At 34.5% G+C, this 26,232-nt stretch overlaps 1 pseudogene across 1 annotated transcript; it reads right to left on the minus strand.

Moving 5' to 3' along the window:
- Positions 1-15,157: 15,157 nt before the first annotated feature.
- LOC115957675 lies at positions 15,158-26,014 on the minus strand (annotated as a pseudogene). The gene is made up of 18 exons (XR_004084390.1): positions 25,851-26,014; positions 25,262-25,490; positions 20,640-20,825; positions 20,329-20,418; positions 20,036-20,233; positions 19,757-19,841; positions 19,389-19,555; positions 18,838-19,029; positions 18,633-18,746; positions 18,421-18,540; positions 18,193-18,315; positions 18,005-18,103; positions 17,347-17,403; positions 17,035-17,225; positions 16,344-16,521; positions 16,060-16,144; positions 15,856-15,938; positions 15,158-15,546 (listed from the first exon to the last, which is right to left on the minus strand). The product of XR_004084390.1 is annotated as a beta-amyrin synthase-like (transcript).
- Positions 26,015-26,232: the final 218 nt, after the last annotated feature.

A 26,232-nucleotide genomic window follows, 5' to 3' on the forward strand; every position in this document is an offset into this window, starting at 1 on the left:
ACATAATCTCTATTATTATTATGCACGGGCGGCTCTACTTATAAGTGAGGGTGGTCCTAGACCACCCTTACTTGTCAAAAAAAAAAAAATTATATAAAAAATTATTTTAAATTAATATATTCTGGGACTACCTGACTTGAAAATATTGTATATATATACTTTAAAAGTATATATTATTTACAAAATTAACCTATTTTGACCATCCTAATATAAATGTTGAACACTTTTACTTAAGACTCATAAGAATTTGAGTTCAATAAATATAAGAGTAATGCAACATCTACAACATTTTCACAATAAATTTTATATGGTAAACTATTACTAATTCTAATTCGAGTTCAATATTGACATGTTTTGCCCACCAATAACAGGCTAACAACTTATTGCATAGGATTTGTTATGAAATTATTGTTGTCATTTTATTATTCTCATATCAGCATTTTCAATTTGCACTTTATCTTTTATTAGTTTTCTTTTTTCTTTTCTTATTCCCTTTGTTAATACAAAAAATTGTAATATTTTATGTATTTGCATGTTTCTTTTTTTTTTAGTGACGTTGATATTTTCAAATTCTCTTTTTATTAAATTTTGTATAATTTAAGTTTTTTAGTGACCACCCTAAGCAAATTCCTAAAACCGCCATTGTTAATATGTACAAAAGTCGGCTGGAGATAAAAGAAAAGATTTCAGAAATAAAAGAGACGCCATTCAGCCATTTGGGTAAAGTTACCATTAGGGGCCTAGCCAACTACATCATTTAATGAGGTCTTTTATCAATTTCTTTACGCACCAATTGACAACTATAGGTGCGTTTTGCGTTGATGGGCTAAGGCCCGTTTTGCTGTGGGTCGGAGAGTTGGACCTGCCCACTATTCTTGTAGGACCTTGCTAAAGGGCCATTTTTTGCACAAACCCAACATCCAAAATAAAAACAACAAGCACTAACAAATACATGTGTATTAGTCCACAAATATCAGTACACATTTATAAATTTAAGAGCAAATATCTTTTAGAGGAAGGTTAGTTAGGGAAGCAATTAGCATAACCAATGCAACAGAATGCAAAATGATACAGTAGAATGTAAAATGATGAGTTTTTCCGCAAGAAGTGAACTAAAGAGAATTTAAACCCCAACTTGGACAACCTTGCTATTGGGCTAAGCCATTAACACTCCGTTTGTTTCAATGTAAAATATTTTACATGTAAAACATTTTACTGTAAAATATTTTACAGAAAACATTTCAAGTGTTTGGAATAACAAAACAAATGCAAATGCAAACCATCACCGACCACCCCCAAATGAGCAAAAGCCACCACCAACCACCTCCACCACTAAATGAGCATAAACCATTAAACCACACCCAAAAAACCAAATCTAGAAGAGAGAAAAAAGACAACCACCACCATCACAACATCCCAGCCACCACCTAAAAATCTGACCATTAAACCATAAATCTGATCATAAACCACCAGCAATCCACAATATATGAGTATTAAACCATTTTTTCTTTATAATTTTCCTCCTCCACACGTTTTTCTCTCCAAAGGTGCAGTCATTGATGGGCCACACAATAAGAGTATATCTCAAAAAGAGAGCATTATATGCCATGTGTCTAACATTCAATTACTTAAGCAAAAGGTCCTCTAATGGTAGTCATGCTCCACTCATTTTTAGTCCTAATACAATCAAAAAGTCCTCTTGAAAGGTCTCCTATTAAATCTCTCTCTCTCTCTCTCTCTCTCTCTCTCTCTCTCTCTCTCTCTCTCTCTCTCTCTCTCTCTCTGTGTGTGTGTGTGTGTGTTCTTTAGATCTAAACAAACACACACAAAAAATCCAATCTCTTGTAGATCTCTATCATTGTCACAAAGTTTTCACATCAACCATAGTTACCATATGAAGTTTAACTTCAAGTCATAGCATCAGTAGATGAAGTTTAGCATCAATGGCCAAATTTTTCTCTCAAGCATGGTGAAGGAACTGCGTTCTGTGTGAAGTTCAGTACCAGTACGAATGTCTTCCCTGGAGTTGAGCATGAGTGATGAGGAGTTAGTGATGGGCGGTGTCGTGGGAGCCTAGAGCTGGCTCGTGGTGCCGATTAGAACTTGCTGGCAATAAGATAGAGGGATCAAAGGTGGCTGGGTAACCTGGATTATGGAGATAAATCTGAGAGGGAGAGAGAGTGTGAGTGGGAGAAAGCGTGAATGTTATTGGGCAAGACAAGAGAGAGAGAGAACAAATGTAAAATATTTTACCAAAATTTCAAGTGTAAAATATTTGGGCGTAGCTTACGTCTAGTGATCCAGTGCACTGGACGTGTTGCGATTGTGACACATGTCCAAAAATGGACACGTGTAACTATCGGTGTGGCTCCAGTGCATTGGAGCACTAGACATAAGCCGCACCCAAAATATTTTACACAAATTTGCTTAGGTTGATTTGGTTGACTGAAAATATTTTACTTTTGACCAAATATTTTATTGCAAAACAAATATTGTAAAATGTGAAAATATTTTCCTAAAAATATTTTACATCGAAACAAATGGAGAGTAAATAACCTTATTTACCAAGGGTTAAAAGATTTACATGTACAATCCTTGATAAATAAGGTTATTTAAGGGTCTCTTGACCCACAAAATAAGATTTTCTTAAAGAAAAAAAAAAAACCACAATCATGCACAAAAACCACATACTACAACCAAATATATCAAAAATCCAATATATACAACCAAATACATCAAAATTTCAATGTACGATAACCAAATACAAATATAGAAGATAAATCCATTTAGCTAAAGAACTAAATTAACAATTTTCTAAGCCACAATTCACCACCCTTATTATAAACGCATGATATTGCCCCAAGTGCATAGGTTTGAACAGTCACATCATGGTCTAAAGTAAAATTAGAAAGGAGAGGTTCTAAACCATTTGCTTCCATGACTAGTTGTTGACTACGGGGATTAGTTTGGACAATGGTTGTTACAACTTCTGCAGCCTTTGTATGAATATTTGAGTGGGAGTTTTTTAGGTGACCAAGGAGAGGAACCAAACCACCAATTGATGAAGATCTATAGCATATGCATTAACAACCAAAACATGAGGCATACTCTTGACACAACTAAAAACAAAGGATAGGAAAAGTGTGCACAACAAGTATATACAAATAACTAGTTACACAAAAAACTAACCCTTCAAATTCTCTTTAACTCAACTAAATCAGTAGTAAGACTGTAAGACAAAGGAACGAGGGGACTTAAAAAAAAAAAAAAAAAAAAAAAATCTAGCTGATTTTTCAGGTGTATTCTCTGGGGTTTTTATTATTATTATTATTATTAGAAAAATAGCTAATTAACCTAAAATAGAAGGAAACCCAAAAAAAAACCTTTATTATAAGGCATCAGTGACTTACTTAGAGCCTGAGTAGCAGTTAATTTCTTACAATAATCCTCGTGTTCAATAGCCTCTTCACAAAGTCAATTGCATCAGGAGACAAAGATGGCAAAGGGGCTTTAGCGAGAAGGGAGAACCGATAAGTAGGGAAGAGAACCCAAGGGGAATTTCCTAATCGAATATCGAGGGAGAGTTTACATCCTCTATATCCAATTAGCAGCTGATTCACCGATCGGAGGATTAGTTGCTCAGTATCTTACCCTCCTCTTTCCCTCTTGGGGGTATTCGGAGAGGTAGGGCCCTTATCCCATTCCTAAAGTAAGGAATGGCGAGCTGGCATTCTGAGTGGCTTGAAAAGCAGAAATGTGCTTCAAGGAGTCTAGCTTTCCTCCTTGATTCCGCCTTCAGAGAGTTAAGTTAAGGGAACCAAGATTACCTTGATCGCGCTACAAAAAAGAAGGTATTCTGTAACTCAAAAATCGGGCGCGAAACAACTTGCAAAAACAGCTATTGCACCGACATATACTCATTGAGTCACATAGTTGCTCCATTCCTGCCTCCTCCCTTAAGGTACTCACTACCTATCTAAAGTTGGGTCTCTCATTGAGGAGAGTACCTTTGCTTCACTTTTGGAAACATCTCTGCGATAACTCCCTGAAACCTTTCGCTTGGTCTGAAGGAGAGAGGGGATAACAAATCTTTTCTATAGCTTGGGGGCAAGAAAGCAAAACAGATGAAAATTTTATTTTTATTTTTTTAAAAGCATAAATAAAGAAGTGGGTGGAAACCTCTTTCGCCATCACGGAAAGATCCTATCTCCTTTTTGAAAGACGGAAGGCGATTAAAGAATGGAAACGCAACATTTACGATGCTTAACACAAAGGCGCTTTCCTCTCGTTATAATCCTCCTACCACATGCTGCGTTGCCCCTTCCATCTTTACCTTAACCATAAGAGAGTCAATCCTGAATCATTTATCCTTTGAATTACTCCTTTATAGATAAAAACAAAGTATGTACCCATGAGCCTTGTCTATCCTCTAGAACTCTTTCTATGTGTGTGTAGTGCAATTTCATTCTTCCTTAATTTTTCAATGGATCAAAATGGTAGGTGCTTGAAGCGTAATTGCCTAGCAAACCATCCCAGCGCTAATTCCAGTGCCGAAGATCATAAACCAAGAAGAAAAAAAAAAGCTTTGTGAGGAAATAAGGCGAGCTTTAATAAAAGAGATAATGGAGCTCGTGAATGAATTACCTCCTGAAGCCCCTCAACACCTGGGCAATCCGAGAAGTATCCCAAAATGATGGGACAGATTGGAAGCAACTGCTAGACTTACATCACAAAGTCTTTACTTAGGGGTGAAACAACCCGTTCCTCAAGAAACTTCAAGAAATCAACCACTTTCTTGAAGAATGGACTTTTTCTTCTTGATTTTTTTTCCAGTATGTCACTCCATGAGCAAGGAGCGAGAGAACCAAGTGGGCAGTGGTGATGTCAGAATTTGCACCTCTTTGTATCTATTTAGTGATCAGTCTGCTAGTTTCTTAAATCCCACTTGGTGTTTCTTTTCCATTTGCTTCCAATAGTTTGACCTACCCAAAAAAGTGGTCGGCCTGCGGATGTGGTTTCAATCCTTTAGGTGATGCTAGAAGTCATTTCGATATACGATTTTATTTTGATTCAATTTTATTTTTTATTTCTGATTCGGAAGTAATCTGTTCCTTTCCTTGGGCATTACCTCTCAACAAGATTGATCCGTTTGGACTTTAATCCATGATGGCCTTTTTATTGATTTTGATGATTGGATCTCTCTATGAATGGAAAACAAGTGCTTCGGATCGGGAGTAATCACTAGTGATAAGGCCAACATCGAGGGGAAGGACAAAGGAAAGAGCGATGCCTACATTAAATCAATTGATTCATCATGGTAGAGAAGAAAAATAGCACACAGACTATGCTCAAGCTTCAGATTAATGTCCTCAAAAGCAAGGAGTATACTAGCGTGTTTCAACGAGAACACTGAAAAAACCTAATTCAGCTCCATGTAAGATAGCCAAAGTACGATTGAGCAATCGACATGATATATTTGCTCACATTCCAAGCGAAGGTCATAATTTGCAGGAACATTCTATGGTCTTAATAAGAGGAGGTAGAGTGAAAGATTTGCCAGGTGTGAAATCCCATTGTATTCGAGGAGTCAAGGATTTGCTGGGAACTTCGAATCAAAAAAGAAGCAGATCAAAATATGGTGTGAAAAAACCCAAATCGATATGAATGGAAGATGCCTCTAAAACTTATTTTTCTTGATCAGTTGAGGGAACAACCATAACATTACGCCCTAAAATAGAACTATATGGAGCCCTGTCGAATGACCTATACCTATAATGGAGTCTACTACACCCTTTCTTGGCTAGTGTAGTAGACTTCATTTGCCCGTGGAGGTGAGTGGAGGAAGAATCAAAAAAATAGAAAGGTATTGCTTATAATAGTTGCATGTTCATAAATTCACTCGACCACTTGTAAGTCTGGCTACATACACTACACGACATGAGTCTAGGGTGAGTTGAAGCAGACACGGTCAAGTGAAGTTGACTTCACAAGTGATTGAACATACCAAATGGAAATAATAAAGGAGAAAAGGGTCCCGCTCAAGTGGCTCCCACAAGGTAACGACTTCAAAATCAAACAAAGAACGTTCTTCTCCAAGCCATGAGTAAAAGAAAGTGTTGTATGTATCTAATGCAAGATCCATCGATAAACTAAGGCTACAACATGAAGGAAGGCCAGAAGAACTACAAACCACGCCCACCAAAGCTATAGGAGACCGAAGGGACTTGCGGGAGAAAATCGAAAGATAGGCAATCCATATGGTGAAACATGAGAAAAACAAATTGCAACAACTCAACCGAATGAGACATCTCTTATTTACAAAACTGTGCCAACGTGTGCCTACATTGTAAGTATATTTTATTTACCAGTTCTGGGAAGAGAGACTTTTTGAATAGAAAGAATGAAACTAGTACCAGCTTATCATCAACCGTGCTTCCTACCAACTTTGCCAACCCTAGACGGGGTGATCCAACAAACGACGAATGTCTGAATCATCCGAAGTAGTCGGTGGAGGAACATCAGCATCAACAACAGCAGCACCAGACATCTCAGCAGCATCAGCACCTATAGATGAGGGAGGAGGGGGAACATCACTAGATGACGCACCTCTAGGACGCGAAGGAGCAACTTTCAAGCGAGCAGCCCTCTGTCTAAGAAAGGTGGCACCTATGGGAGCAACGACATGAACAGGCTCACCAAAAGGGAAACCATCTAGCCCCAAAAACAGCAGAATCCTATGAACGAAAATAGGATGAATAAGCGCATGCCCTATGGCAGAACTCCTATGAACCTCGTTCAAAGAACGAAGGAACAGATGTGGGAAACTGATAGACGCACCAGAAACGAACGCATACAGAAACACACATCGCTCTAGAGGGATGGTGTGGAGATGAGAAATAGGCCACAACGAATGACACACTATCCTAAAGAAAAGATAAACAGTCTCGGTAAGCTCAACGGACGTGATTCGAGGATCAGAACCCCATTGGATAGATGACCTAGTGATGTATGACATGACAACATCTAAGGGAGGAGACTCATCATAGGGATAGTCAGGCTCTCGAACAACCGGAACCCCAAGAGCCTCAGCCACTACCCGAGGGGTAATGGTGAACTTAACACCTCGTATCCAACTCCTAACAAGGGTGTTGGAATCATAGACGTGGCAAGAGAGGCAATCATAGACGTGGAAGAACTCTCTAATCAGGGCGGTCGGGGGTGGATGATCTATCTCTAAGAGAGGCAACCAACCTCTAGACTCAAAGTTAGCCCTAATGGCCGGATCAATCTCATCTAAAATCACAACACGCTCCGCCCAAATCTTACGCTTACAGTTCAAAGTCTCAAAGGCCTCTCTGCTTTTATCATTCCTAAACACCTCACTCCTAGAGGGAGACTCAAAGGAAGTGGAAGGGGTCCTATGGGCTCCAGTTTTCCTAGGCATGGTGTTAGGATAAGGACCAAAACACAAAGCAAAGGAACAACAACACCAAAAAAATACCAAGGGCAGACTGCAAGTTAGCACAAGAAAAAAAATATAGAACAAAAACTATATGAAGCATGAACAATTTAAATGGCATGATGCATGTCCTAATGCAGTGCAATTAAGTTCAAATTCACAAAATTGGCTTGAGTATAGAGTTTCTAAGCAAAAACACCAAAATTTTGAAAAACCACTTGATCAATTTGAAAGACATTGACTAATTGATCATCATACAAGATAGATTTCAGAAAATAATAACCAATTACATCAATTGAATAAGCCAATTTCATCAATTTAGCCAAATTTGAACAAAATCCCCAATTCGGGTTAATTACAAGCCCTAGAATTTGCAATTTTTCACAAAGCCCCAAATTGATCAAATTAACCAACATATATCATGAATATAACAATATAGGAACAAAGCCCAATGATCAATTTTAGAAAAAGAGGATTGATTCAACAAAAATCCCAATTTTGAAAAGTTCCGAAAATCCCACTAAAATGCATGAGTTTATGCATGAAAACATGAAAATAAATGCAAAAGGAAGGGTATAAGGGTCTTACCGGCCTTGGGAGAGAAAAACCTTGCAAAAAGTTTAGTCGAAAACGACAAAAAATCCTCAGTGGAGCCTTGCCAAGTCGGAGAGAGAGAGAGGAAAGTTTGAAAAAGGTTTTGAAAAAGTAGATGAACAAGTCAAATCTGAATTGTTAAAAAACCTGATTCATGAGTTTCGATTGATCGAAAAACAGCTTCGATCAATCGAAACAGACAGAGGCTATCTAAAACATTTTTAAAAAATTTCGATCGATCGAAAAATAGAATGGATCAATCGAAACTGGCAGAGGCTCACTAAATTTAAGGAAAAAACACAGTTTTTGAAAAAAAATTTAGAAACAATTCAAAGCATTGAAATTGAAGAACAAAATGCATAAGTATGTGATGATGTGATTTTCAAAAACAAGAATTTAAGCCCAAAATTCCCAAAATCAAAATTTCTTGCATTCTCCATAAATTTTTAAACATCTAGTTAATTTTGCACAAAATTCAAGGTATTAGCAAAACTTGGTTGGTCAGACCATAAACACACACAAGAACATGTACAATGTTTAGCAAAGAGTAACTTGTGTATTGTGTGCAACTAGCAAAAGCTTGAGATACATGTGAGGTGATATGTGAATAGCAATCAATCACAAAGTCTACAAAATTCATCACAAAGAATTTAAAAGAGACTATCACCTAAAGAATTACATCATATAACTCCCACATCTCCTGGATCATAAGCTTGCAATCATGTAAGTTTCTTGAATTTTTGCCTCATAATATACACACTAATTTTAAGTCATGTGATTTTGGCATCAAGCCTAACAGTACACACCGATTTTAAGTATTAAGCAATTTAAACCGAGGTTTCACCTTATGTTCTTTTTGTGCATGTGCTACACTTTCTCGAGCACAAAATCTTATGATATGCACTAAGGTGTTCATGATTGGCTAGTGAACAGTGGTGAGATGGTTATTTATGCCTTTCTCTAAAAGTTCAAGTCCGACAGTCAAAAACATGTGACTTCATGATTAAGATAGAGTAATCAAAAACCATAAATATCTTTCCCACACAACATGCATTACAAAGTTTCAACTAGTAAAGTGCAATAAGTAAGCTCATCAAAGCTAAACAAGGTACAAAATAAATGTTATGTGAAAATAAATTGACCAACCTTGTTCTCAAAAACCAAGAAGAATAGTACAAAACACAATTTGCTTCCTTTCTCTTCCCTTTTTCCTTTTTTTTTTTAAATAAAAAAAAAAACACCTAGAATGAAATGCATGAATGTTATGCAATGCAAATTCTAAAAAACAAAAAAAAAAAAAACAAAACCAAAGCACAATGGTCATAAAGGGTAGAGCAATAAAGCACAAGGACCATGTTAGAAAGACTCAGTTAGTTCGAGTCTTTTGCATCCAAAACCTTTTAGATGCACCATGAGTATTGGAGTTCTTATTCGTATGGGAATGATTACCAACTCCAGGATTGGAATAAAGGTTTAAAGCCTTTACCAATTCACCAATAAGTACCATAGGATCTTGTGCTTGAGGCACATGTACTTTTGGTTTGTTTACTCTCTTTGCAGCTTGCAGCTTGTAACAGTTTGGATGTATGTGTTCAGACTTTCCACAAAAGTGACAAACCCATTCAGGTTTATCTTGTGTCTTGTCCTTAGATAGGGTAGACTTCTTAGACTTAGACTCTTTCAGATCAACCCTAATCTTCCTAGATGATGAAACTTCTATAGGTTTAACAACCTCACTCACAGGGGGTTTGACAGTTTCACTCACAATCTCACTCACAGAAGGTTCAGAAGAAGATGAAGGGACAAAGTTTGTGGAATGGGGAGCAGACACAGAGATGCTTTCAACATAACCTAATCCAAATTTGTCAGAAGGAGACTTTTGAACACTCAACATTTGATCAAGTTTAGAACTAGCAACAGATAAATCAAGTTCCAAAGATTTAACTTTATCAAGCAAAAGCATATTCTCAGTTTTCACATTGTTCAAAAGTTCATTAGCATCAAACAGTTTTACAAGCAAATTCTTCTTATCAAGCTCAAGAGATTCAATTTTCTTTAGGCCAAGTTCAACATTCATAGCATCCTTTGTAGCAACTTTGCAAAGTTTATTATAGGCCTCTTGAAGATCTGCATCGTCAGAGAGTTCCCCATCAGAAGGGTTCTCTTCAACAGATATGCTCTCATTGACTACAGCAGTAGCAGTGAAAGCAATGAAGTTTCCATCCTCGCCACAATCAAACTCATTATCAGAAACTTCACCATCACTAAGGGTTACAGCCATAGCCTTACCCTTAGACTTCAAATAGGTAGGACATTCAGATTTCATGTGACTATACCCTTGACATCCAAAACACTGAGAACCCAAAGAATTATTAGAAGATTGATCTACTTTTTCTCTAGGTTTATCATTATTGTTGACCTTAATGGGATCATGCTTCCTAAAGTTTCTAGGTTCAGCAGTGTTCATGCCTCTTGCCTTTCTGTTACTATTCCTGAGGAAGTTTCTAAAGTTCTTGGCAAGGTAAGCAATCTTTGTAGCAGAAAGCTCATCATCAAATCCACCACCTTCAATATCATCAACTGACTTAAGAACTATTGATTTGGATTTGGTAGTTTTGGGTAGATCCAACCCATAAGATTGAAGAGATCCTACAAGTTCATCAACAGGGATGGAGTCCACACCCTTACTTTCAGTAATGGCAGTCACCTTGGGTCTAAAGTCTTTAGTTAAAGATCTAAGAATCTTCCTAATAATTTTAGGTTGATCATAGATTTCACCCAAGTTAAAAGCAGAATTAACAATATCATTCAATTTAGCATAGAATTCATCAAAAGATTCATCATCAGAAATCCTAATGCTTTCAAATTTAGAAGTCAATTGCTGCAATTTATTGATTTTGACAGCCTTTGTGCCTTCATGCACAGTCTGGAGGATATTCCAAGCAGTATGAGCAACCTCAACATTAGAGATTCTCTTAAATTCCTCCATAGAAACAGCATTAAAGATAGCATTCATAGCCTTGCTATTGAACGCAGCTGTTTCTTTTTGAGAAGTTTCCCACTTATTAACAGGAGTAGTGGGCTTCTCCCATCCGTATCCAATGGAGTTCCAGACTCTCTCATCAATCGATTTCAGGAATGCTTTCATCCTTACTTTCCAATAAGCATAATTATTCCCATCAAAGTGTGGAGGAATAACTAGAGAGTGTCCGTGTTCCATGACAATAGGGGTCAAGGATCAGCTCAGTGATCAAAAGATCAACAACAAGAGAGCAACTCGCTCTGATACCACTTGATAGTTTTTAAACCCCTTAAAACACAATTGATTTAACCTAGGTAATTAGCCAACTTGTTACTTAGTCCAATTTAACAAATCTAGGTTATCACAATTACAAAGATCATATCATGCAAAGCAGCGGAAAGATAAATAACACAAGATATGATCACCCAGGAAACCAAACCGGTAAAAACCTAGGGAGGATTTGACTTAGTTATCCTCAAGGTAAACTTGAATCCACTATCTTGAAAGAATCGAAGTTCATACAATAAGACTTACAAGCCCCCACGCTCGACTTCTTATTGCTACCAACCAGTAGAACTTACTGACACGACCGTGTGTAAGCTCCAAATCCACGGACTCCTTCTTTCTTGGATTCACCACCAGATACAAGCACACCCGCTTATATTTTCTTTAAGCTTCAATGACACAACCGATTTGATCATCAAGGTGTAGATAATATCTTCTCCTTGAAAACCCTAAGTTTGTGTAAAGGAAAGCTCTTCTAGATCTCACAAGAGATTTACACAAACAGCAATATGAGCAACATTAAAACGTGGCTAGGGTTTGCCTTTTATACTTAGGACAAATTAGAAAACCCTAAAACGTTTTAAACAACTAGGGCTGAGTTGAAAATCTGCAGAAAAAAAACATTTTGCCCGATATTCGATCGATCGAGCCTAAGCTTCGATCGATTGAGCCAAGCCGAAATGCATAATACTTTCTGCATTAGCTCGATTCCAACTTTACATAAAATGTACAACTTTGAGCAAGACTAAAACACTTCTAAACACATTGTTTTGATCATGGTTTGCCAACAATACACATTAGAGTTCTAAACACATAAATACCTAAGTCTTTAGAACCTAACAAAATTAATTGCAATTGGTTTGGTAAATGTCATAATAGATGTCATGAGATCCTCTCCTTCTTCTCCTGAGGCTAGAATCGAGAGCCGGGGCCGAGAAGGGGGGCAGTCGGAAGTAGCAATGGGTTAATCGAAGGTAGCGAGTCTTGGGTCTTTATCGCCAGTCTTTCTTCCCCGGGTTAAGTCTAAGACTTTTTCCTCCTCTGGTCTTGCAAGTTAAGGGTCTTTGTTCGAGAAGATTCCAATTCAAATGCTCTAAATGGGCTTTTGAGACCCTATATTGTCCAACAAGAGTGTTTTGCCTGCTTCTTCCTTTGGTGTCTAGTCTATAGGTCCAATCTTATCTGCTAGAGCTTATTTGTTACTTAGTCCAGACACATTCATCGATTCCAATCTGATCTTTTCTTTTTTTAGGTATGCTACTCCACGAGCAGAGTGAATGAACATAAATCCAACCTAATATCATGAATATCCTTCAACCGTTATATCCTCATCTAGGAGAAATTTGGAAAGGAAAGGACCTTCATTTTCTATTCCTTGCCACTATAGTTTTTTTTTTTTTTTTTTTTTTGGTTTGAAAACAGGCTTTCTTGCCTATTTCAGTTTGGTCCTTTTGAAAGGGGGGTTAATCCTTAGGGGGGGGGGGTGCCCTATCTTATTTATTTATAAAAATGGGCTACTTTGGGACTCTGACCTTGGCGATTCTTTTTGCTATTAAGGTCCTCCTCAGTACCGAAGCCACGAACTCTCTTGGTAATATGATGCTCCTTGCTAGGGCAAAGTCGGGCCCATCTACCGCATTTCCCAAACTCGAGTGGGAAGTGGCTCTTGATCTCCCTAGCCAATAAGGCAACGCCTGAACCCCTTCGTACCCATGTAGAAGGGGAATTGTGGGTTCTATTTAATATTGGGAAAAAGTGCACCTTTCTTGACAACACCTTTTACTAGTACATAGAATCGTTAATGCTAGATAAGGCTTTGGTTGGATTTTGTAAAGCTCTGCTCAGGAGAGTGGAGTCACTTCAATTGGAGCAATACAATAATGGCGAGCATCTTCCCTTTTCATTCAAAAGTAAAGGGGAGAGGGATCGATTGTACTCCCTAATGTGGGAGAATATTGCCGAGAAATAGAAAGGGAAAACCGGGGGCTAGAGCAAGTTGGGTTGGGGTATAGAGCCATAAGCGTGGTGGAAGGTGACAGAGGACGTGCTCGTATAGTTTAAAGAAGGATATGATCAACTCGTTGATTTTGGAAACTTTCACTCCTCTATATTCAAAATATGCCTTTCTAGGAGCATTATGATCTGCAGCTTAAATGGTCTCTTATGAAGTCTCTATTAGTCTTATTATTATTGTGCGCCTTGTAAGCGCGTTTGGATCCGCAAAGGCAATCGCTCGAATGTTCCCCTAACCCAACCCGGGAACAGACTGGAGGGAACCTTAGCATGGGGAATTTTCGCATCTCGTCGCAAGGCTTATTTTGAGTTGTGGGTCATAAGAGCAGCTTTATCTGATCAAGGGTCAAGGCACAAGGGTCCTAGTACTATCTAGTTCCAAAGAACCCCAAAGGTGACTGCAATGAGTAGAAATCTCACTCACCAGCCTAAACGACGAGCAAACACTCGAATGTGAGAGCAAGGGATCACCCAAGGAATGCACGAGCTCCAAGAAGGGATGAGAGAGGTAGGCAAGAACCATGCTTTCAGAAAAGTGGCGGTCCAAATCTAATTTAAACTACAAGAATAACTTACTAAGCCATGCCATAAGACTCATTCTCCAAAAGGGACGGGGCCAAGCCTTTAGGTTGTTTAAGTAGGTTGGGTGACAGATTGGCTATAGGACTACTCCAAGATATAAACCAAGACAACAAATGTCAAGCATACGACGATGTTGCCTGTTTTCATATCATGGAAGTCCCCGGCAGAGGAAAGGGTTGTAGCTGATGGCACATTCTGCTTCTTATCTAGAAAGAAGCACGAAAATTGTTCCTATTGGGTCATGCGTGGTAGCTAGTATAGATGAATAAGGGCGGGCAGCTTGAACGGGACCTATTCTCTTAATAGGCGGCAAAGTTGAATAGTAAAGGGGTCGAGCTAACTAATGAGTGCCTTTTTAGCCTTTAGAAAAAGGCTCTCATGTGAAGCTAACAAGGCTGGCTACATACAAGTATAGCCAAATCAAGATGAGACAAAATGTGAGGTTCTTTATTATTATTTTTTAAGGTAGATTGGTGTTGAAATTTTAAAGGAGAACCTAAGGAACATGAGAATCTAAGTTTTGCCCTTTAGTCAATTAATTTGATAAAACCTTCAACTCCTCATAAATGTTTTATGAATATTCGATAAATGGATTTTATAAAGACCCATAGACTTCATAAATCATATATTTAAGGTGTCAATTATGGTAAATATTTATTCACTCATATTTTTCGGGAATTTAAAGTTCTTTTTTTTTTTGTTACTTTTTAATTTTAACATACTATCATTTAGTAAGCTTTTTCAATTGGCGTTGTTGATGATGTGGTGCTTGTGATAAGTAAGTGGTCAATACAAACAACAACAATTCAAGCCACAAAATTAATCTAATGGGTAAGTTTTACAACTAATATTGAATTTAGTAGCAAATAGTGCATTCTCTAAACTGTAACATATAGTAACATCTCAAATGACAAAAAAGAAAAGAATATATATATATATATATATATATATATTCTACAAAATAAGAAAAATAGACCAAAATTTCTTTGAATCTTATTTTTCAATAGTTTGTAGTGTGTTTGGATTAAGATTTTGTTAATTTGTTAAAAGTGGGAATATATATATATATATATATATAATCACATATATCATAAAGTTGAATTACAATTTTAGAATTCAAATCAAATCAAAATTCACAATTCACAATTGCAGTCTAATTTTATTCTATCTGTCCAATTAATTTTTAAAATTTTCGTGCCGAGTGACTTCCATTCATAATGCTCAGTGTAGAAACCGAGATGAATATTTCATCATCACAATTATTAAATGCTTCTATGTGTAAGTGCGGATTACATGCTAGTACAATATAATATTGTAGGCCTTACTCCCATTTTATTTAGGTGGCCATTATAAACTTCTATACAAACACTAATAGCTGCTAAAGAAAGATAAAGTACTAATGGGTAAGACAAAAAACTATATGGTACATAATGGTAAAATAATTAAGAACTCGCTACGGCACTCTTAGTTATATAGTTTTGGATGGCAACGGAACATGCTTGCGGTATTCTCGAAGAGCCCACAATGGGAAAACATTTCTATATAATGAATAGTGCAGCATGCAGTTCTTCAAGTAGACTCCTGTGGTTTCCTGCCACAACAAAGTAATTAATGATTAATTAGAAATTATTGGAAGTAAAATTTAAGCAAAGTATAGTACGTCATATTATTTTACATTCTTTTCTGTCTTTTTTTTTTTTTTTTTTTTAAATAAAAATAGGAAGTGATAGCTTTATTAGTTGTGTTGCAACTTGCAAACTACTATAAAGTTTATTAGTCAAGGGAAAAAACTATGTTCCATAATGGAAGAATGATATCTATGCTCTTGTCAATTTTCATATTTCTAGTTAGTATCATTTTCCTTCTATTTGTTATTTGAAGTTATGTTAAACAAAGATACCTGTTGAGGAAAATCTCCATTTTCCAACTGGTTATTGATTATCAACTTCGTAGTGCGATGAAGAGGTGTTGGGTCTCTTTCAGCTTATTACAGGTAAAATTTTATTCTTAGAATTATTCAAGAAAAGAATATGATAATGCGATAAATATATATATATGTGTGTGTGTGTGTGTGTGTGTAATGATAATTTTTTAAACCATAAACTAACCTATTTGGCATGAATAAGACCCATCATTGCCCATGAAGTTTGTACCAAATTTGATTGATTTCCTTCAACAAGTATATATATCTATAACCAAGCATAGAGAATTTGTTATTTTAATTTTGATCAAAGAATCTCATTTAAACAAGAATAGATATAAATTTCTTCATATTGACTCATTGATCTGCAAAAACTTAATTGAACCAAATCGATGTAATTAAAGATATTAAATATGAAAAAATAAAGAATTCAGAGACTTAAAGCAAAATCCATGGTTAAAAACTACCTTTTCTGGGCATGAAAGATGGCTCTCTGACCAGCCACCATCATCTTTTTGTGTTCTAAGTAAAAAATTTACAGCTCTACGTATAACAGAACAATTGTTGTAAGTCTTGCCCACTGCTACTAATGCTCCAAGGGCAAACCATGTACCATACATAAAACAAATTCCCCAATTTCCATACCTACCACAAAGAGTCATCATGTAATTAATTTGTGATTAATTTTCATACATATGTGGCAAACGAAGCACACTATTGGCTTGAAAGATGTTGATATGACTAAGAAAATAACAATAAAAAAATATATTTGATTTTTTTTAAATGCAACATCAGCATTTAAATAAATAAAAAATAACAAAAAATAATAATTCTCAATTTTAATTTAAGCCGAAAAAATTAAAAAAAAAAAAACTAAAATTTTTTTTTCTACTTTAAAGATTGAGAATGACACGACTTCCCAAGACTCTACCACAGAATAAATACAAAGAACTACCATTATATTCATATCCCCCATTGCAAATAGCCTAGTTTTTTTTTTTTTTTTTTGCTGAGGTTGTCAATTTTCTTTTAATTAAAGATCTAACACTCAGTGAAAGCATGTCTCAGTATAACTAGTGAAACCAAACAAATTTCCACCATGGAACCAAAAGTGCATTTATGCCTAATAATATCTAGTAAATTAGAACATGAACATACCAAGAACCATCAGGCATTTGTATGTCTAAAATGTATTGGACTACTTTTTTAATGGAATTCTCAATCTCCTTTTTCCTGTGCTCAGGGTGCAACTTCTTAAACAAAAGTAAAGCTTGGATTGATGATGCAGTGCACTCAACATAATCGTGCTCAACAACAATACCCTCGAAGAATTCTATGGGATTAAGCCACTAGAAAGGAAAAAAAAAAGTAATAAATTTTCCACTGATATATGATAATTAAGAGTGAATATATCTGCATAAATTTTCAAATGAACATTTCAACGACACTTCAATATGTTAAGGTACTAACTTCTAACCACTGTTGAGCTCCTGCGGGCTCCCAAGCTGATAAACCTCCATTCTTACTCTGCATTATTAACATGAAAGTAATGATTAAATATGTAAAGAAACAAGCCACCAAAAAAAAAAAAAAAAGCAAAACAAAAAAAATTAACAAAGTTGCTTCGGAGTTAGTTCAAAAGATGACGAGGGTTTATATATATATATATATATATATATATTGAAAATTGTAAAAAAATTTGGTCTTTTAAGAAGAATATTCTTAGATAACAAATCTCTCTAGATTTGAACAAGTAATTTTCAGCACTTTTAGATCCACCTATAACAATGGTAGCTTGTATTACCTATTCACGCCTAGGCATGCAAAATAAGCAAACACAAATATACAACTTTATGTTAGACTAATGGTTAGATGATTAGTTCACCAATTCATAATTGTTTAAGATTTTAGGAAGAGTGATCATTTTTAATGATATTATAGCAATTAGACTATAACTCCCATTAATTTAACAAGTAAAGGTCTTAGTTGATACTTATTAAATCTAGGTCCATTTATGAGGGAAATGCGTTAGCAACAATGGTAAAATCAATTAAATTCGTCTCTTCCTAAGGGCATATGCTTTTGCTACAAATGGTAATTTATCATTCTATGAAAAGTTAATCCTCACCTGTAAATAAAGTAGGATATTTTCAGCATCAAACAAACGCTCAGGTTCCATTTTCTCATCAACAACTTCAGGTGGCATCATTGAAAAAAGCAAGCAGCACTATGAAGTAAAGGAGAATTTGGTCACACGGTGATTATGGACAAGTAGCAATAGTAGAATTTAAAGAATCATTAAACAGAGTTATTTACCTTCAAACATTCTGCAGTGCAATCAGAAACTTGTAATCCATGATCTTGATCAAAGAAAGTCCATGATCCTTTAGAAATGTGACGATGCATTTTTCTAAAGTCTCCAGCAGGATTGTTCCTAACCTTTACATTGTTTAAGGGGAACACAATAACTCCAAATGATATATTGACAATGACTTTCCTAAGCAAAAATGTAGACTTTTATGATTTAAGAATTGAAAATCAAACCTAGGATCTTTTTATGAACTCATGCCCTTTTGCCAATACCAGTCCAATTTCATCAATGAGATCACTAGCTAAAAGAGCTTGAATACTAAAACCCGCATCCCATGATTGACTACCAAAACTCTACACACAAATTGCATATATCAAAGTCAGCAATTTATGCAAATGGATAGGTAAAACATTTTGCAATTGTTTTGCATAAGATGTGTACTAACATGTGCCTTGATTCCATCTTCAGCGACCCATATGTATTCTTTCCCCCTAGCAAGATGCTTCTTATAAGCATCCCCATCTGGATCTTCAACCCAACAAGCAAACATACACATCGACTGTTCAATGCAAACGGTATTAGGAGGAATATTATATAGCCCAAATTAACCATGTCTATGGCTTTTCTAGAGCATTGTAGAATCACATTACCTTTTCCACAACCCCATTGGTAATGTATCTAGTGATTTCATCTTCATAGTGAATGAGCTTCATTGCTACTTTAAGAGCTTTTTCTCTAACCAATTTATTTAAAGGCCAACGAGTGAGAATAGGCTCAGCTAATATGTATAGGCTATCCCAAAGTAGATCTTGTATCAAAGGATGCGAATAGTAGATATCCTCCTGTAGTAATTGATTTCCACAATCAATGCATTAGCAAAAAAAAAAAAAAAAAAAAAAAAAAAAAAAAAAAAAACTTAATCAATGCATTGAAAGATGTATTTAAAAGACTATATGGTAAATGTCATTCCACAATTATCAACCATGAAAATTGTTGGAATATGGACGAGTGAGTGACGTGATTATCTAAGTATTAAATTTCTAGATTGGATACTAATGACAAGATTGAGTGATTAATATAATATAACTGGGTCCAAACCTAAAGGCTTAACTTTTGGGTCATGTTATGTCCTTATATGTCATATTAACTCTTCAATTGAAGTTTTCTCATGGTGTTATCTCCTCATCAAATGTAAACTCACCTTTGCACATTGATGACGTGCTTTGGCCCAATTAACTTCACTGTAAGGTTGAGTGTAAAGTTCCTCCCTTAATTGAACAATAAGAGGTGTGATTGGCCCAACAAACCTTCTCCCATATAAGTATGAAAAGGGCAAGTACACCAACCGACAATAGATCCACATTTTGGCTGCATTTTGGGCACCACAAAATTGATATGTTATTATTAGAATTTGGTGCATTAAAAAGAATGTTAAACCTCTGTAGTGACAAATGCATCAAAGAAATGAACTAACTTTGTTAAACATCGACCTAACTAATTTTAGAAAGGTTCCACGTGCAATAATGATTTAAAATACTTAATGAAGAAGTAATCATATATTGTATAAACCTGGATACATGGGAACATATGGAGGAAGAAGCCAAAATTCCGGAGGCATTGGGTTGGCTCCAGCCCATTCAAACACACCAAGTATCTACAGTTTACAGGACATCGCATGCTAGTGTTAATTATCAACAGAAAGTCATCATGCATGGTGAGTACTTGAAACCAAATATGTTCATTTCTCAAATTGTGAAATAAATATGATTATATTTTAATTAAAAATATAAATTATTTTGAGTATTAAACTCTAATTTGATGTGAATCTTCACAAATAAATAGTCATACCGAAAGCCAAGACTTTCCCCAAGAAGATATGTGTGTTGCACCACCACGATCAAGGACCCATTTTCTTGCTCTTGCACAAGCATTGTCTTGACCACCATCAGGTCCTTCCCCAAGTATTCGCATACAAATGTAGCTGAGAATTGTGCAAAACATGATGCTGTGGCCTCCTATGTAAAATCCCCATCCACCATCTTCATTCTAAAAACAAAAAACAGAAAATGAAAGTGAAAAATTTTGCAAAATCTCTATTCTTATTGATTCAATAAACATTTTAAACTTTCAAGAATATATACCTGATGATTGTATATGTAACGAAGAATTTCTTTTTTATACTCAGCTGGGAAGACAGTATTAAGATGTCCTGTAATGTAAAAACATAATACCTGCATTTTTTGGATCAAATACAAGAAAAATAGTAGTTATATTGAGCTGAAAGCCAAACTAGTTCACTAGCAAGGATGTTATTTGGAACAATTTCATTGTTCACAGTCAACTCAAACTTAATTAGAAGATATTCTAGAGGTGTATATTTACTTGACAAATTATAATGATAATAAATTAATAACAATATTGAAAGCTTAATAATGATAATGGTGCAACTCACAAAAGGAGGAAGGAAAAACATCGGGCCAGCATTTTCAGCAGGCCAATGGCCATCACAAGACTGCAAGGCCGCATAGAAATGGACAGCCCTCCTCAATGTAATTGTGGCCTTCTCATATGTGATTTCCTCTCCATCCTCAATCTTAACTGGGGGAATTGTATGTTTGAAGTTTTTCTCCCTCAAAAACTGCAACCATTTCAACAATTCCTCAGTCATTAGCAAATAAAATTTCAAAAATTATACTATTACTAAGATTCAAAAATTAAACAGATCAACGAAATGCACATGTCCCAATTATACATTTAAATGCCCACGCAATGCAAAGATAATGTTGGCTATATGGTTATTTTATTTTTAAATTTTAAAAATAAAATAATTAAAAAATCTATTTATTATATTATTGTGAATTCGTCAATTTCATACTGGGAGGTCGGTTTAATCAAGTGTATGATATATTTCGATACCGGTATACCATTTCGGAATTACCACTATTATATATACTAAATATTTTTTGGAAAATAATAAAACCATTATAAATTTTATTACAATACATATACAAATTGATATGACAATTGATGTGATTGGTAATTGTGAATTAAAAACATAGTAAAACATAATAAAACTAAAATCATATTTTATTAGTAATACTTTAATTTTAATAGTTATAAAAAAAATTTGTAATATTTTTAGGGTCATAATAACGAGTGTCATTAAGGTATTGATTAACAATTCAATTAAAAAAAGTTTTTATAGGAAAAGAATAAAACGATTAATTTTTAACATTTTTTTCATTTTCCATAAAAATGATATTAAAACTTTCCTAAAATGAATTGTTAATCAATTCTCTAAAGACACTCATTAACATTTCTCATATTTTTAACATCAATTTCTTTTAAATGTACTACTCGTTCACAATATTTTCTCAACAATTTTACAATAAATCATAAATAATTATTTATTATTAATTCTAATTTAAACCTACCATCAAAATAACTTTTTTACTTTTTTTTTTACTTATCGAAAAATAATTGTACTGTGGAAGATGCATTTTTATTTTTGTTTTGGTCCACAAATCTCAATTTTCAACTAGCGTCCATCAACCAATAGTATTTAATAACTCACTCTCTTTTTTTCACCTCCACTCATTTTCTTTTACTTTTACAATTTACCTTTATTTTTATCTTGATTTTATCTCCTCCACATGTTTACCTCATGTCTTACCCCATTTCAAATTTCAAAAAGCAAGTCTTATCTCCTTAGTTTCCTTTGGTCAGTCATCACGTGGCCACCCAAAGCAGCACTCTTTGAAAAACAGTAAAGACGTGAAATTTGTTGAGACCAAGATACGAGAGAGAGAGAGAGAGAGATGCATCAGATCTTGAGATTTGTTGAGAAATATTCTTAGGCGAGTGAAAAATTACATAGCAATCTGTGTTTTTGTTTCGGGCCGGTATCCATTTTCCGGCCGAAATCTGGTATCTCTGCCGGTACAGCCGAAACGCTGTACCGTACCAGTGTAAAAACCGGAATGACACACCCCTTGTTCCACTTCAGATGAAATTTCGGCCTATTTCGGTGTGATCCGGGCGTTCCGGTTCGTTTCAGTGAATTTCGGCCGAAATTCAAGATTCGGCCGGTACATAGCTGAGCCTCGGCGAAGAAAAAAAATAAAAAAAAAATAAAGAAGAAGAAGAGATGACGATGAGAACAAAGATTAGAGGAGAAGAGTACTGTTTTTGCCGTAGAGGAGATCCCTTGCTGGTTGTTGACGGCAACAATCGAACTGTAAACATCTGAAAAAACGTGAGGTTTGAAATCTTGAACTAGCCTGACTTTAGGTGTTTCAAGTTTCAACTTTCAAGAGAGAAAGGTGACGGATTTCAGAAGATTGTGATGTCTGAAAGTCTTAAATGATGAGGAGAGAGGAGATGAAACTTAATAAATTATGAGATGTGAAAGCTCATTCATCACGTGGGCTTCTGTGAAGTAAACATGTGGTTGTGGACTTTTGGGGTTTTGTCTTTTATTTCTTGACTTAATTTGTTTAAAACTTGCACGCCACGTAATTATTGCCATTCATAATATTGTGCATGCAGTTAGGATTCATAAGCAATAACATTATTATTGTATATCTTTGATACGAAGGTCACTTTATATAAATATAAATATTTTATAAATATAAATACTTGTAAACTGTGAGGGGTACTTGTAGAGTGTAAGAGGTAATAGTCGAAGTTCAAGTTTCTAGAAAGAAATTTCACACATATATACTTAGATTAGGTTAAAGTAAAATTTATATATTGTGAAAAAAAAAAAAACAATAACATTGTTGGTTGTTGATTGTTAGTAATATTGTGTAACATTATGCAATAATAAGTGATTTTTTACTTTCACATTTATTGTATTTGTTTATAATTATCCAAAATGTGAATTTTATTTTTAGAAAAATCAGAAATAAATATTTTTTTAACCTCACTTTATTTTATATTTTTTAACAATATTAAATTAAATTCATTATTTTATATAATAGTAATAATAATTTCTATATTTTTAGAAAAACTGAAACATTCTAAAACAATACGTCAAAATACGTCAATATCGAAATATTCTATTTTACTGGACAAATCAAAACGGTTTGAAACAAAATTAATAACATTAAATTATATAAAAGTTTGTGTTAAACTATTGGATTCAATTCGATACAAAAAACAACTATTGGATGGCATTATTTATTTATTGCATTAATGGCATCCTTGACAAGCAGAATGTCAACAATCAACACCAATAAAATATTGTTCCCTCAAAAAAAAAAAATAAAAAAAAAATATTAAAGGTTAGGTAAGACTTTAATTCTCCATTTGCTTTTGAAACAAAAATTCAATCGAAAAATTCAATTTGGATTGTTCCAAATAAACAAAAAGGAAAAAGAAAAAGACACGCAACCAATTTCACAGTTTTTTTGTTTTTTAACCGAATAGTAGTTTTATGTGAGAATAATATTGCATTAATTATGATTCGTGATCTTAGATATTGTGAAAGAAGTAAAAAAAGAATTAAGACAAAATTATAGTACATCTCTCTAAAATTTATCCCTGAGTGTAATTAGTCTCTCAAATTTTAAGTGAGTATTATTAATCCTTCAAATTTTAAAATTAAATTGTATAAGTTCGTTTGTTAAGTGATGTTAGTGGTATTGTTTATGTAGTTGAAGAAATAGTGACTTGACCTTTTTTTTTTTTTAGATGATATGGCATTTATCTAAAAAAAAACTACAAAAATTATTTTACACTTCAAAAACCCATTAATATCAAAATACTTGATCAAGTAAGTAACAAACAATACCAAATCAAACATGATTAGAGCTATTTTTTCCAATTAATTATGTGACAATTTATAAGATTATCCATATCTATCTGTATTATTTAAACAAGTCATATGACTCAATAAAAACGTTATGTGACTAAAACTATAATGGATGACCTTTTTAATTACTACATCATGGGTTGAAGCAAGATACTTAAAATATGTGTTAAAATTGTTGTGACATGTAAGACTGTTATTGAATGAAATAAAGAAAGTTCATATCGTTATTCAATTGGTCATGTTAATGTGTGCTCTTAGAGTAAGGATAGAGACATTCTTTGGCTTTGGCTTTGGCTTTGGCTTTAGGGGCCAATGAGCCCTCCTAAAATTAGCAATTTGTTTGTTCAATAAAATTACACTTACTACACGTTTGGATTGGGCTGAAAGCTGCATTTGCGTTTGTTCTTTTACCTTTTTTTTTTTTTTTTAGCAGCAACAATTGACTTTTTCACGGTAAACAGTGCACCTGTGCACTATTCACGGGTCTCACAAATTACAATTTTCAACAACTTTTTCATTAAAAATGAATCCCACAACATTATTTACACACTTAAAATTTATTTTGCTACAATGTTTTCAGTTTCAGCAAAAATAAACTGTATCCAAACGGACCCTTAGTCACCTTAAAAATAGTAAACTCCCAAAAAAAAAAAAAAAAAAAAAAGCCGGGCTAAGTGTAATTTCGTAACTTTGCTGTTGGTGATTTTGTCAAAATTTAGCCCAATCTACAAATTAGGAAGAAACAAAAACGAGTAACGCATGGATGTAGAAAAGGTGGAGAAAAAGCAAATAGAAAAAGAAAGGTCTGGAGGATAAGGAATGAATGTATAATATAATTTTATATTACTTTTGATACATTAATATATTGGGATTATATATATATATATATATTTTAAGGGAGTCAGCTAGGATGATATTGATTTCCTTACTTTTTTTCTTTTTTTTTAATATTATTACTTCATAATAATTTTCTTTTTATACTACAACCGCCTTAGGTTAAAGTAATTTAAGACAACTGTTAAATTATTAATAAATTATTTCAGAAAAGTTTTAACATTATTTATATAAAAAATAAAAATAATTAAAAAAATAATTTTTTTCTACCATAAAAGCTTTTTTAAAATAGTTCACTTAAAAAAAGTCAATCAACATTAGTTAACATTTCCCTCCCGTACAAGTTTAAAAAAAAAAAAAAAAGATTCTTGTGAACACGTGAAATTAATGTTTTGACCGAAAAATCATTAGTCTAATTAAGGTACCTGCATTCGCCAGAGAAGATCACCGCAAGCCGGGAATTGACGTCGATTTCTGTGGAAATTTTGACGAGCCTCTTCAACCTCAGCTCGCTCTTCTGGTGTACCAGCATCCGGGTCAAACTCCCATGTCTGTCTTCCGGCGAAGTTATTTGTACTAAAAAGGTAAGGGTCATTTTTGCCCTCTCCGATCTTCAGCTTCCACATCCTCTTTTAACTTCAACGATACCAATATCTATTTTCATATGATAATGAGTATCAGTGATAGTAAATCATATATATAGTTATGGCTTATGACCAATATTATTTTAAGATCAAAGTTGTGTTAGAGGGTTTAATTCTACAAAGTAATCGTAACCCTCTTATGCCAAAAATGATAATGAAAATAACTATTTAACTATTTACATGACTTGTAAACTTTTATCCAAAAACAAAATGAAACATGTGTTTGTTTTATCTCCCCACAGGATACATGCTATAAAATGTGAGAGTTAGAGATCTTGAATGTTTTCTTAAATGGAAAAAGAAAAAATTGATGTCAAAAGTGTAGATTTATTTTTCTAAATTAATATTTAAATATAACAAAAGACCTTACCTAAAGTTGTCCCCTTAGGCTCCTCAATGCTTTGATATGAGGCTAACTATGAGATTTTGTGGTCATGCACTTCTTATTGATGAAATCGAAGAACCCTTTGTGACATATATGCAGCACTCAAAACAGGTGTTCTGTGTCTAGCTAGAACTTCAGGACAATGCAGAACTGGCCTGTGTAGTTCTGTGGTCTTGGACATGTTGAAACTCCTCCTTATATAGAATAAAGGTTGCACCGGGTTCTCTCTCTCTCTCTCTCTCCTTAAAAATCTACATATTAATTAGATCTCTCTCTCTTTCACACTCTGAGCAAGTAAAATTAAAATATTAACTCGGTAGGGTGAACCAAAGAGTCCGGATTTGTATTTAATGCAAAGTCAAATGTG

Source organism: Quercus lobata, chromosome 8 (assembly GCF_001633185.2).
Source record: "Quercus lobata isolate SW786 chromosome 8, ValleyOak3.0 Primary Assembly, whole genome shotgun sequence".
NCBI classification, from domain to species: Eukaryota; Viridiplantae; Streptophyta; class Magnoliopsida; order Fagales; family Fagaceae; genus Quercus; species Quercus lobata.